The 13645-nt window shown below is 41.2% G+C and overlaps 1 protein-coding gene across 3 annotated transcripts in view; it reads right to left on the reverse strand.

The window, feature by feature from the left end:
- Positions 1-13645, reverse strand: part of tspan9a (tetraspanin 9a) — an 818127-nt gene that overhangs the window by 694636 nt on the left and 109846 nt on the right. The gene's annotated exons all lie outside the window — the stretch shown is intronic.

Consider the following 13645-nt stretch of genomic DNA (forward strand, 5'->3'; position numbering starts at 1 on the left):
CGCCAAATTTCAGGGCCGTTTCACATCTTCTGTAAGACTCCATCCATCCATCTTCTTCCGCTATTCCGAGGTCGGGTCGCGGGGGCAACAGCCTAAGCAGGGAAACCCAGACTTCCCTCTCCCCAGCCACTTCGTCTAGCTCTTCCCGGGGGATCCCGAGGCGTTCCCAGGCCAGCCGGGAGACATAGTCTTCCCAACGTGTCCTGGGTCTTCTGACGTGCCCTAAACACCTCCCTAGGGAGGCGTTCGGGTGGCATCCTGACCAGATGCCCGAACCACCTCATCTGGCTCCTCTCCATGTGGAGGAGCAGCGGCTTTACTTTGAGTTCCTCCCGGATGGCAGAGCTTCTCACCCTATCTCTAAGGGAGAGACCTGGAAACTCATTTGGGCCGCTTGTACCCGTGATCTTATCCTTTCGGTCATGACCCAAAGCTCATGACCATAGGTGAGGATGGGAACATAGATCGACCGGTAAATTGAGAGCTTTGCCTTCCGGCTCAGCTCCTTCTTCACCACAACGGATCGGTACAACGTCCGCATTACTGAAGACGCCGCACCGATCCGCCTGTCGATCTCACGATCCACTCTTCTGTAAGACTGTTCCAGAAATTAAAAAGGCATAAGACTGAAGTGTTAAATCCTGACATCCAACCGGTAAGAGGCCACAGGGGAAGACCCAGGACACGTTGGGAAGACTATGTCTCCCGGCTGGCCTGGGAACGCCTCGGGATCCCCCGGGAAGAGCTAGACGAAGTGGCTGGGGAGAGGGAAGTCTGGGTTTTTCCTGCTTAGGCTGTTGCTCCGCGACGCGACCTCAGATAAGTGGAAGAATGGATATTCTTTTTAAGAATTTTTATGACTATTTATATCTTTATATTCCCAGAGGATGCCTTCACTCACTTGACCATCCCACAGAGTCGCATAACAGTCTCGAGTATGCAATAGGCTGGGATTGTAACATCTAGTCCTGCACAACAGATGCGGGTATTTTTTTTTTAATGTCATTGCACTGATACATGTCACTTCATTTTGTTGTTTACTACGATGACAAGGACAATAAAGGGAGTCACTTCATCTTCGACATAATCAGTTCCACATGACATTGGTGAGACTTTGGCATGAGCGATGAGGAAAGACACGCGATGCTAACAAAGAACGGTAATGACACTGCTTATTGTCGTAGTTGCAAATGTGGCTTCGGCCTTCCTAGGCCTCAGTTGTAACTAAGATGAAATACCCAGGATGTGACAAAGTGTTCCCATGTATTGGCCAAGTTGCCGTGGCCAGGTGATTAATAAAGTGGATCCTCCATTGAACCGATGAATACTAGGATCTACAGTAGAACACACTCTAGGCAATATTGGCTGAAAAAAGTGTAAAGTTGACAGTATAAGTATTTTTTCATGATTAGATCCATCTAGTCATGCAAAAAATAAACCTCTGGCCCGCGACCAGGTTTTATCCGGCCCGCGGGATGAGTTTCCTTTGGAGTTCAAACCCCCAGCCGAGTCATACCAAAGACGATAAAAAAAATGGGACTCATTACCTCCCTGCTTGGCACTCAGCATCAAGGGTTGGAATTGGGGGTTAAATCACTATAAATGATTCCCGGGCGTGGCACCGCTGCTGCCCACTGCTCCCCTCACCTCCCAGGTGATGGGTCAAATGCAGAGGACAAATTTCACCACACCTGGTGGGTGTGTGACAATCATTGGTACTTTAACTTTAACTTCTTAAAAATGAGCCAAAATGTTTTAATTGTTTTAATGAAAGAGACTGCTGTTCTAGATTTGTCCACTAGATGTCGCAACAGCAATTCTATGTATCGTTGTAGATCAGGGGTAGGGAAGCTATGGCTCTAGAGCCAGATGTGGCTCTTTTGATGACTGCATCTGGCTCTCGGATAAATCTTAGCTGACATTGCTTAACACGATAAGTAATTAATAATTATTAGTAATTACAGTGTCAAAAATAACGTTCGAAATATAAAACATTCTCATGCATTTTAATCCGGTTTCTACCACACCTATTCAAGAAGTTGCATTAATGTTAAGAAGTGTTTTATTTATTGTTGGTTAGCTTCAGGATAACAATGTTATTAAAAAGAATAAGAGACTTATTATACTCTAAAAATGTTGGTCTTACTTAAAAATGCACGCATTTAGTTGTATTCAGTGTTGAAAAAATATTATTTGGCTCTGACGGAAATTCTTTTTAAAATATTTGGCTTGTATGGCTCTCTCTCAGCCAAAAAGGTTCCCGACCCCTGTTGTAGATTATGCTAGATATGTTAAAAAAAAACATATGTGAGTGCACCAGTCGAGGAAAATGAGCAAATAACATAGTCAAATTACATAATTTGATTTTGATAGTATTTTTTATATCTTGATAGATTGAAAATCAACACAAACTATGATGAACATCATCACATACTTTAATTTAGAAAGTATAAATTACGGCAAATGAAGACAGAATACTATTAACTGCAACATGTAAGTGTAAAAAAAACAACAACATTATGATTTGTACATTTTCAGAATGGGCTTGTTTTATTTTTGAACAAAGATAACAATCTGAAGTTGTCATTTTTAAGTTATCATGCCGTGATTTTACCACCACTTGGGAATAGATTTTTCTCTATGTGGCCCCCGATCTAAAATTAGTTTGAGACCCCTTTTTCGACTACACATGCACCTTTGGTACCCTAGCAGAGTGGGGGAAGGCGTACCCCCTTTTGAGAACCACGTACCAAGGGCTATGGGACTTTTTTTTTTAAATATTCTAAAAATAGCAACAATTCAAAAATCCTTCGTAAATACATTTATTGAATAATACTTAAACAAAATATGCATGTAAGTTCATAAACTGTGAAAAGAAATACAACAATGCAATATTCAGTGTTGACAGCTAGATTTTTTGTGGACATGTTCCATAAATATTGATGTTAAAGATGTATTTTTTTGTGAAGAAATGTTTAGAATTAAGTTGATGAATCCAGATGGATCTCTATTACAATCCCCAAAGAGGACACTTTAAGTTGATGATTACTTCTATGTGGAGAAATCTTTGTTTATAATTGAATCATTTGTTTATTTTTCAACAAGTTTTTACTTATTCTTATATCTTTTTTCCAAATAGTTGAAGAAAGACCACTACAGATGAGCAATATTTTGCACGTTTATACAATTTAATAAATCAGAAACTGATGACATAGTGCTGTATTTTACTTAAATGGGTTGTATTTGTATAGCGCTTTTCTACCTTCAAGGTACTCAAAGCGCTTTGACACTACTTCCACATTTACCCATTCACACACACATTCACACACTGATGGAGGGAGCTGCCATGCAAGGCGCCAAGGAGGAGCCATCAGGAGCAAGGGTGAAGTGTCTTGCTCAGGACACAACGGACGTGACGAGGTTGGTACTAGGTGGAATTTGAACCAGGGACACTCGGGTTGCGCACGGCCACTCTCCCATTGCGCCACGCCGTCACTTCTTTATCTCTTTTTTTCAACCAAAAATGCTTTGCTCTCATTAGGGCGTATTTGAATTTAAAAAATGCTCACAAGGGGTATGTGGAGGGGGCGTGGTCGACGCGTCCCCTGCGGGCAGGACGTGCGCAGGAAGGAGCCAGCTGAGAAATCTCCTCACCTGTCATTGCTTCACAGCCGGCTCCTGCGCACGTCCTGCCCGCAGGGGGACGCGTCGACCACGCCCCCTCCACAGGGTACATCACTGAAAAAAGGTTGAGAACCATTGCACTAGCACCTCCAAAAACCTCAAATCAAGACTCCAAACATCCCAGAACAAGCTAGTTAAATTACTACTAGACCTCCACCCCGGATCACACCTCACTCCTACCCACTTCTCCAAAGTGGGCTGGCTCAGGGTGGAGGACAGAGTACAACAACTTGCACTGAGCCTGGTCTATAAAATTGGCTACACCTCCCTGATACCGAAGTACATGTCAAACTACTTCCAGAACACCAGGGGGAGCTCCACAAACCACGTCAAACCCAGATTCCGATCTAACAAAGGTCTTAACTCATTCTCTTTCTATGCCACATCAATGTGGAATGCACTCCCAACAGGTATAAAAGTAAGTGCATCTCTAACCTCCTTCAAAAACGCACTAAAACAACACCTCCAGGCAGCTACAACCCTAGACTAACACCCTCCCCCCACCTCCCCAGTTTGTAAATAATCAAATGTATATACTTGTTCTTATGCTTTCTGAACTCAATATGTTCACCACTGGCTGTTCATATCCTACCAAGTCAGACCTACACTGTTACAATTTCTCAGATGTTATAATTGTTGATGACTGAAATATGCTGATAGCAACCCAACCTAACACCCCAGTCCCAACCCCCTCCGCATCCCATTGTAAATAATGTCAATAATTCAATGTACATACTTTGATGATTAACTTGTGTGATGACTGTATTATGTTGATAGTATATATTTGTACCATGAATTGATTAACGTGGACCCCGACTTAAACAAGTTGAAAAACTTATTGGGGTGTTACCATTTAGTGGTCAATTGTACGGAATATGTACTGTACTGTGCAATCTACTAATAAAAGTATCAATCAATCCATCAATCAATCCATCAATCAATCAATAGCGCAGATTTAGAAGATGGTAAACAGTTTGTGTGCACCAATTATGAAAGTATTTTTTAATATACCGTATTTCCTTGAATTGCCGCAGGGCATATAGTATGCGCCTGCCTTAAATTACTGCCGGGTCAAACTCTCTTCCCAAAATAATTAGCGCATGCTTAGTATTACCGCCTGGTCAAACTCGTGACGTCACGAGTGACACTTCTCCTGTCATCATTTTCAAAATGGAGGAGGCTGATTTCAATACCGGTAATTTGAAATCACATAAAGGGAAGAAGATTAAGAGCTATTCAGTAGGATTTAAGGTCCAAGTTTACATCACACTTAAATTTTTACTGCATACCTTTGGTAAGTGCCGGAGTGAGACGAGGCGTTAAAATAATTAGCGCATGCTTACTTTTACCGCATGCCTTTGGTAAGCGCAGGAGTGAGGAGAGGTTTTAAATTAATTAGAGCCCCGGCGGCAATTCAAGGAAATATAGTACTAAAAATGATCCTACTTTTCAGAAATGTATTCAGGGCTATGGGGCGGAATAGCTCGGTTGGTAGAGCGGCCGTGCCAGCAACTTGAGGGTTCCAGGTTCGAGTGCCGCTTTCGCCATTCCTAGTCACTGCCGTTGTGTCCTTGGGCAAGACACTTTACCCACCTGCTCCCAGTGCCACCCACACTGCTTTAATGTAACTTAGATATTGGGTTTCACTATGTAAAGCGCTTTGAGTCACTAGAGAAAAGCGCTATATAAATATAATTCACTTCACTCGAACTAAATGGTCGTGATAAACGAGGGACGACTGTATACCGGGAAGTGGTTTGAATGACAAACTAGTGGCTAAATATTGAAAATTTGTAGTACGGTATTTTTTATAGTTTGTATTATTAATACTGCATTAGCACACGAACATTTTAGTGATAAACCGCACCTTAAAGCACACCATCTAAGGCAGGGGTCACCAACCTTTTTGAAACCAAGAGCTACTTCTTGGGTGCTGATTAATGCCAAGGGCTACCAGTTTGATACACACTTAAATACATTGCCAGAAATAGCCAATTTGCTCAATTTACCTTTAATAAATACTTATATATATATATATATATATATATATATATATATATATATATATATATATATATATATATATATATATATATATATAAATGGGTATTTCTGTCTGTCATTCCGTCGTACATTTTTTTCCTTTTACGGAAATTTTTTTGTGGGGAATAAATGATGAAAAAAACCACATAATTGAACGGTTTAAAAGAGAGAAAAAGACGAAAAAAAAAGAATTAAATTTTGAAACATGGTTTATTTTCAATTTTGACTCTTTAAAATTCAAAATTCTACCAAAAAGAGAAGAGAAAAACTAGCAAATTTGAATCTTTTTGAAAAAATTAAAAATAGAATTTATGGAACATCATTAGTAATTTTTCCTGATTAAGGTTAATTTTAGAATTTTGATGACATGATTTAAATAGGTTAAAATCCAATCTGCACTTTGTTAAAATATATAACAAATTGGATCAAGCTATATTTCTAACAAAGACAAATCATTATTTATTCTATATTTTCCAGAACAACATTTTTTAAAGAAATTCAAATGACTTTGAAGTAAGATTTAAATTTGATTCTATATATTGTCTAGATTTGCCAGAATATTTGTTTTAGAATTTTAATCATAATACGTTTAAAGAAATATTTCACAAATATTCTTCGTCGGAAAAAACAGAAGCTAAAATGAAGAATTAAATTAAAATGTATTTATTATTCTTTACAATAATAAAAAAAAATGACTTGAACATTGATTTAAATTGTCAGGAAAAAAGAGGAAGGAATTTAAAAAGTAAAAAGGTGTTTAAAAATCCTAAAATAATTTTTAAGAGATGTATTTTTTTCTATAAAATTGTCTTTCTGAAGCAAAGTATAGAAATAAATCAATTTATTTAAACAAGTGAAGACCAAGTCTTTCAAATATTTTCTTGGATTTTCAAATTCCATTTGAGTTTTGTCTCTCTTAGAATTAAAAATGCCAAGCAAAGCGACACCAGCTTGCTAGTAAAAAAAAAAAATAGAGGCAGCTCACTGGTAAGTGCTGCTATTTGAGCTATTTTTAGAACAGGCCAGAGGGCGACTCATCTGGTCCTTGGTGACCCCTGATCTAAGTTGATAAATGACCGTTTGGCTCCCGGTTACACTTCAAAAAGGTTGGTTTGACATGTCGACAGTGTGGTCTGCTGTTTGTTAACAAAAACACATCCATCAAAAGATGCTTTCAAAAAACAATTGAAAGCATAATATTTTTGGTTTGTTTGTTTTCAATTTCCAAAAAACTACTTTTCAAAATCCTCGCAAACACGGAGAAGTATTTCCAAAGGGATCAGAAGTTTGAAAAAATGACGACTTTGATCCCTGGTGTGTATACTAATAATGCAGGCATTGCATGTTTTATTTTGTTTGTTGTTTTTGTTTTTTAAACAGTGTTTGTGTGAGCAAGCAGTCATTTCCAGGAAGTATACTCAAAACAGAACAGGCTTTTTTAATAAAGTCGCAGGAGTGCACTTCCTGGAATGTCTATTGTTTATTATATAAGACTTACAGTAAGAGCAAACACTAAACTAGGAAACACCCCTCATTGAATGTGTGTGATTATATTGTGGCTTTTAATATGCATTTGTATAAATGGTTACATATTGAATTAGACGACCCCAAAATTGTATTTATTTTAAAAATGTACAGTATTTAAATGAGCGGTACATTTAAAAAACGACATTTTTTTTAAGTGTTCTATTGGTTTAATGCAGGAGTGTCAAATTAATTTTAGCTCAGAAAGAGGAAAATCTATTCCCAAATAGTGAAATCATGGCATGATATCTTAAAAGTAAAGACAACTTCAGTGTTGCGATCCGTGACTCGGATCTTCGCATATTATTGTTTATTTTTTCCATCTTTGTTCTTATTCTTATCCTCAGCCTTCCCGGTAAGGTTTATTCAGGTGTACTGGAGAGGAGACTACGCCGGATAGTCCAACCTCGGATTCAGGAGGAACAGTGTGGTTTTCGTCCTGGTCGTGGAACTGTGGACCAGCTCTATACTCTCGGCAGGGTTCTTGAGGGTGCATGGGAGTTTGCCCAACCAGTCTACATGTGCTTTGTGGACTTGGAGAAGGCATTCGACCGTGTCCCTCGGGAAGTCCTGTGGGGAGTGCTCAGAGAGTATGGGGTATCGGACTGTCTTATTGTGGCGGTCCACTCCCTGTATGATCAGTGCCAGAGCTTTTTTTTGCAGATGATGTGGTCCTGATGGCTTCATCTGACCGGGATCTTCAGCTCTCACTGGATCGGTTTGCAGCCGAGTGTGAAGCGACCGGAATGAGAATCAGCACCTCCAAGTCCGAGTCCATGGTTCTCGCCCGGAAAAGGGTGGAATGCCACCTCCGGGTTGGGGAGGAGACCCTGCCCCAAGTGGAGGAGTTCAAGTACCTAGGAGTCTTGTTCACGAGTGAGGGAAGAGTGGATCGTGAGATCGACAGGCGGATCGGTGCGGCGTCTTCAGTAATGCGGACGTTGTATCGATCTGTTGTGGTGAAGAAGGAGCTGAGCCGGAAGGCAAAGCTCTCAATTTACCGGTCGATCTACGTTCCCATCCTCACCTATGGTCATGAGCTTTGGGTCATGACCGAAAGGATAAGATCACGGGTACAAGCGGCCCAAATGAGTTTCCTCCCTTAGAGATAGGGTGAGAAGCTCTGCCATCCGGGAGGAACTAAAAGTAAAGCCGCTGCTCCTCCACATCGAGAGGAGCCAGATGAGGTGGTTCGGGCATCTGGTCAGGATGCCACCCGAACGCCTCCCTAGGGAGGTGTTTAGGGCACGTCCAACCGGTAGGAGGCCACGGGGAAGACCCAGGACACGTTGGGAAGACTATGTCTCCCGGCTGGCCTGGGAACGCCTCGGGATCCCCCGGGAAGAGCTAGACGAAGTGGCTGGTGAGAGGGAAGTCTGGGCTTCCCTGCTTAGGCTGTTGCCCCCGCGACCCAACCTCGGATAAGCGGAAGATGATGGATGGATGTTCTTATTCTCCGTTTGATCCGTTTATTTCCCGTTTCGTCCATCACCATGGTTACTTATTAGTTTCAGCTGTTACTCCCGGTTCCTGCACACCTGTTCTCTGTTAATCACCTTCCCTTTATAAGCCTTCCTTTCATTCTTCTGCCTGGGACTCTACTTTGCTTTCACGCAACGAGTAACGCCTGCACTCTGTCACGTATGTACATTCTCGCTAGCTTTTCACGCTAAGCCATTTGTTCATTCCAGCTCTCATGCTGTATGTTTTCTTTTACTCTATGTGCCTACGTGCCAGTTTTAGTTCTCATTGTGTACGTCCTAGCTTTTATGCTAGCGTCTTTGGTTTGCCTTTTCACTAGCACCAGAGTTTTGTTTCATAGATCCTTTTCGTTAAATAAATTGTTCATATCTTACCTCTGCTGTGTTCACTTGTTGACGCATCCACGAGGGAATCAAACCCGGCACCACGATGCCAAACGGACGTAACATTCAGGTTGTTTTTTTTATTTTTTTTACATTGGCCAAAAAAAGAAACAAGCACATCATGAAAAGGTAAAAATCACAAATAATCCTCTGGACAAAACTCTTCAAATTATGTTGAAAATGCTGAGGATGTGACGTTTGGCTGGCATCGTGGTGAAAAGTTGTTCTCTCGTGGGTGCAGCGGTGGATGGGACACAGCGTGAGGGTAAGGATAATGATTTATTGATATTACAAAACAAGCTACGAACAAAAAAACACTTGCCCAAGGCACTAACTGGTGTGGAAGCTAAAATGAACAGAAAGCGCTCGTATGTAAACTAGGGACAAGTAAACATACAAAATAGCATGGAAGCTAATAGGGTGAAAAAAGATAGTTACCACAATGCACAGGTGGGTAGAGTAGCCAGAAAACTGGTGTGCACAAGCGATCCCTCAGAAAGCTGGCGTGCACATCACTTGTGCACGCCAGCTTTCTGAGACTCTTATTTTGTTAGCGCAGGCAGCATGAAGCAGGGCTTTTATTGTGAAGATAGGAAATGTGCAGTCGGCCTTTAGAGTTTTGACGGAAGGGACGGCACGAAAGTCTGTTGAAATAAAAAGTGTTTCTGGCCTTCCTCTCTGTCATTTTTTCATAATAATGAACTGGCAGCAGCCAGCGTCATCTCACAAGACCCTCGGGTGCCGTGAATGTCAATCAAGCAAGCTACGGAATTTGCCGCCAATGTTTTTCTTGTAAAGTGTATGGAAGCTGGATGAATTAGATGCCAAAAACCAACCACTTTCATGTGGTATTGTACAGAAAGGACAACTTTTTTTCTCCTCCATTTGAAAATGTGGGCGTTATCATCATTACTGTCTGATTCCAATCAATGCAAGTCATCAGAATCAGGTAATACACCAACTTATATTCTTGTCTTTGTGAAAGAAAGACATCTATATGTGTTACACATGCTTGTATTATCATTAAACACATTTAACTTGTTTACAAAAATGTCTCTTTCATAAATAAATAAATATAAATGATATATATAAATGAGGTAGATCCCCTCGAGTTGGTCAATTGAAAAGTAGCTCGCCTGCAGAAAAAGTGTGGGCACCCCTGCTCTAAAACAATCATCTGTTCCACAACAACCTGCTCAAACCACACCCAGTGCTATCATTCCTTTATGTGGATATTGTCATGGCAAACATGCCCTGAATAACTGCTCAGAATTCAAAACAGTCACATGACAAAAAGGTGGAATTTTTAAGAACACAAGGACATTGTTTTGCTTGCCTAATAAAAGGTCATCTAAGCAAACATTGTACAAGAAGATTCATGTGTCAGGTTTTGCAAGATGAAACATCCTACTGCACTTCATATTTCAAGTGAAAAAGGCCCAAAACAGGAAAATCAAACCAAGCCCACTGCTGAGACAGAAGAAACCCCTGTTAGCATTGCCCTTGTTTCAGCCGGTAATGCAACCGGGGCCGGGAAATACTGCGCACTTGCAAACGTGCCAGTCAGAGTTAAGGCGGGAAAAGGGAACAGGTATGTTCAGACCTATGCCTTCCTCGATCCAGGCAGCACAGCAACATTCTGCACAGAAAATCTAATGGACAAGCTGAATGTGAAAGGACGCAAAACACAAATTCTTTCGCGAACAATGGGACAGGAAAAGTCTGCGAAGACCTATGAGGTCAGAGGACTGAAGGTTGGAGACTTGGAAGGGTTCACACATCTAGACCTGCCGAATATGTTGACACAAAGCAAGATACCTGTCTCAAAGAAAAACATGATCTCGAAGACTGACTTGAAGAGGTGGCCATATCTTGGTGGCATCGATTTAAAGGAAATTGAGGCAGATGTCGAACTACTTATTGGGACTGATGTTCCTCGGGCAATTGAGCCGTGGAATATAATAAACAGTCAAAAAGATGGACCATATGCAGTCCAAACCATACTGGGATGGGTGGTAACTGGACCACTCAGTTGCAGTGTGACAGAACTTGCTGGGCCCACTGCAGTGTCAACCAACAGAATCTCAGTAATTGAGCAGAAGGACCTCATCAGACAATAAAACCAGGATTTCTCTGACAACATATATGAGGAGAAAAATGAGATGTCAGTTGAGGATAAATGTTTCATGGAGATCGCCTCAAGTTCTGTGTTTCTTAAAGATGATCACGATCCTGTGCCGCTACCTTTCCGGGATAAAGACAAAGTCATGCCTGATAACTATAAACTGGTAAAAGAAGAAACACTGCATCTCACGAAAAGTAAAGAAAAGGTCAAGGACAAAGGAGACAAAGGTGACAAAACGGAGAAAGAAACAGAAAATCAAGGACTCCACCAAGGACAAGACATGGCCAAAGAGCCAAAGTTCAGAAGGACGAGACGGGGTACGAAATCTATGACATCAACAACCGTTTCCTCAACCTGGATGACGCCAAGCTCAGCGCCTCAGATGACCATCACGACAGACGGATGCAAGCAAGACCATGGAACAAGGAAACTCATGGACGACAGGCCAAATGGTAAAGACATCTCCAGATGCCAATGGCTTCGTGAGCAGTATTTTGGTTGAAACCAAGACCAATACAGTTGAAGGACCAATAGGAGCTCTGCCAGCCAATGGAAGCAGCTTGATGGACTGAAAGGGGATTCGGTTCTCCAACCTCGATGACCGCTTCAGATAGTCTGATATGACTATGGACTTTGAGACTTGACTAGTTACTTAAAGTACTTTGAATTTGAAGAACATAATTAATTTATTGTGTTGTTCTATTATGGTTCCTTTTGAATATTATTATTTATGTAATTGTTTTAAGTCTCACCTTAAAACTCATCTGTATACTCTAGCCTTTAAATAGACCTCCTTTTTAGACCAGTTGATCTGCCGCTTCTTTTCTTTCTCCTATGTCCCCCTCTCCTTTGTGGAGGGGGTCCGGTCCGATGACCATGGATGAAGTACTGGCTGTCCAGAGTCGAGACCCAGGATGGACCGCTCGTCGGGACCCAGGATGGACCGCTCGCCTGTATCGGTTAGGGACATCTCTACGCTGCTGATCCGCCTCCACTTGAGATGGTCTCCTGTGGACGGGACTCTCGTTGCGGTCTTGGATCCGCTTTGAACTGAACTCTCGCGGCTGTGTTGGAGCCACTATGGATTGAACTTTCACAGTATCATGTTAGACCCGCTCGACATCCATTGCTTTCGGTCCCCTAGAGGGGGTGGGGGGTGCCCACATCTGAGGTCCTCTCCAAGGTTTCTCATAGTCAGCATTGTCACTGGCGTCCCACTGGATGTGAATTCTCCCTGCCCACTGGATGTGAGTTTTCCTTGCCCTTTTGTGGGTTCTTCCGAGGATGTTGTAGTCGTAATGATTTGTGCAGTCATTTGTGATTTGGGGCTATATAAATAAACATTGATTGATTGATTGACTAAAGCACACAATTAGGGGCCGGGATGTTGGAGCCTATTTATATTATTTATTTATGAATTGTTTTGACAATCTAATTCAATAATGCCAATGACGTCGTTGATTATTTATTGGATGTATTAGATGAATTATGATTGATTGACTGATTGTTTTCAGCCACTCCCTCCTCCTATAATTAAGAGGACAGCACAACTGGGCACTGCCTTTGTCTGTCTATCATATTGAAGGAGTGAGGAGTGATATTATTTGTTTACCACTAAATGAGTTATTTTGTATTATATAGAAAGTCAACCACGGTGAATATTTTTTGTTTGTGAAAATGAATTAACATTTTGAAACTGGAAGTATCTTCCGCGAGTGCTTATTAGGAATTTAGTGCGTCATAAAACCTCCTCCTCAAGGCTACTCTACAAACTTTATTTTTATTTTTTCGAAACCTTTTAGGAACGACAGAGTGGCCGTAACACCTACTTCTAGGTATCCAATTAACCTTAAAAAGAAGTAAACTAACCTCCTTTGTCACATCCACATATCAGTCCAGTGCTAACTCAACAAACAGTAAGGAGGTAAAAACTTTTTCAAAAGGGTTAAGTTCACTTTTCTCGTGTTTAACAGACTTTTGGGGGGAACAAAGGTGCCACACGACGATATGTTGGAAGCAGAAGACATAAAGCGGCAGGTTTTAGGTGTCTTGTGGGTCGAAGAGGAGGAGCCGCAGTCCTCCTTTACTGTGTACCTCTTGCTTATAAACCATTTGCTTGCCTAACAGAATTGCTATTGTGACATCCAGTGGACACATTTAGAACAGCAGTTTCTTGCATTGAAAAATGTTGGCTCTTTTTTATATTCAGCAAAGGCGGGCCGTACGTTTGACACCCCTGGTTTAATGCAAAGTACTGCAGGTGAATAATCTGTGCAAATAAATAACATGTAAAGTGTAACTGTACAACTTGTAATGTTTATTTCGATTGCATTTTTTTTTACAATCCAAAATGTGATTTTTGTTAACCCCCGGACAAAGTGATTTAGCATTCTCCGCGGCAAAT

This window comes from Nerophis ophidion, linkage group LG12, assembly GCF_033978795.1.
Source record: "Nerophis ophidion isolate RoL-2023_Sa linkage group LG12, RoL_Noph_v1.0, whole genome shotgun sequence".
Taxonomy (NCBI): domain Eukaryota; kingdom Metazoa; phylum Chordata; class Actinopteri; order Syngnathiformes; family Syngnathidae; genus Nerophis; species Nerophis ophidion.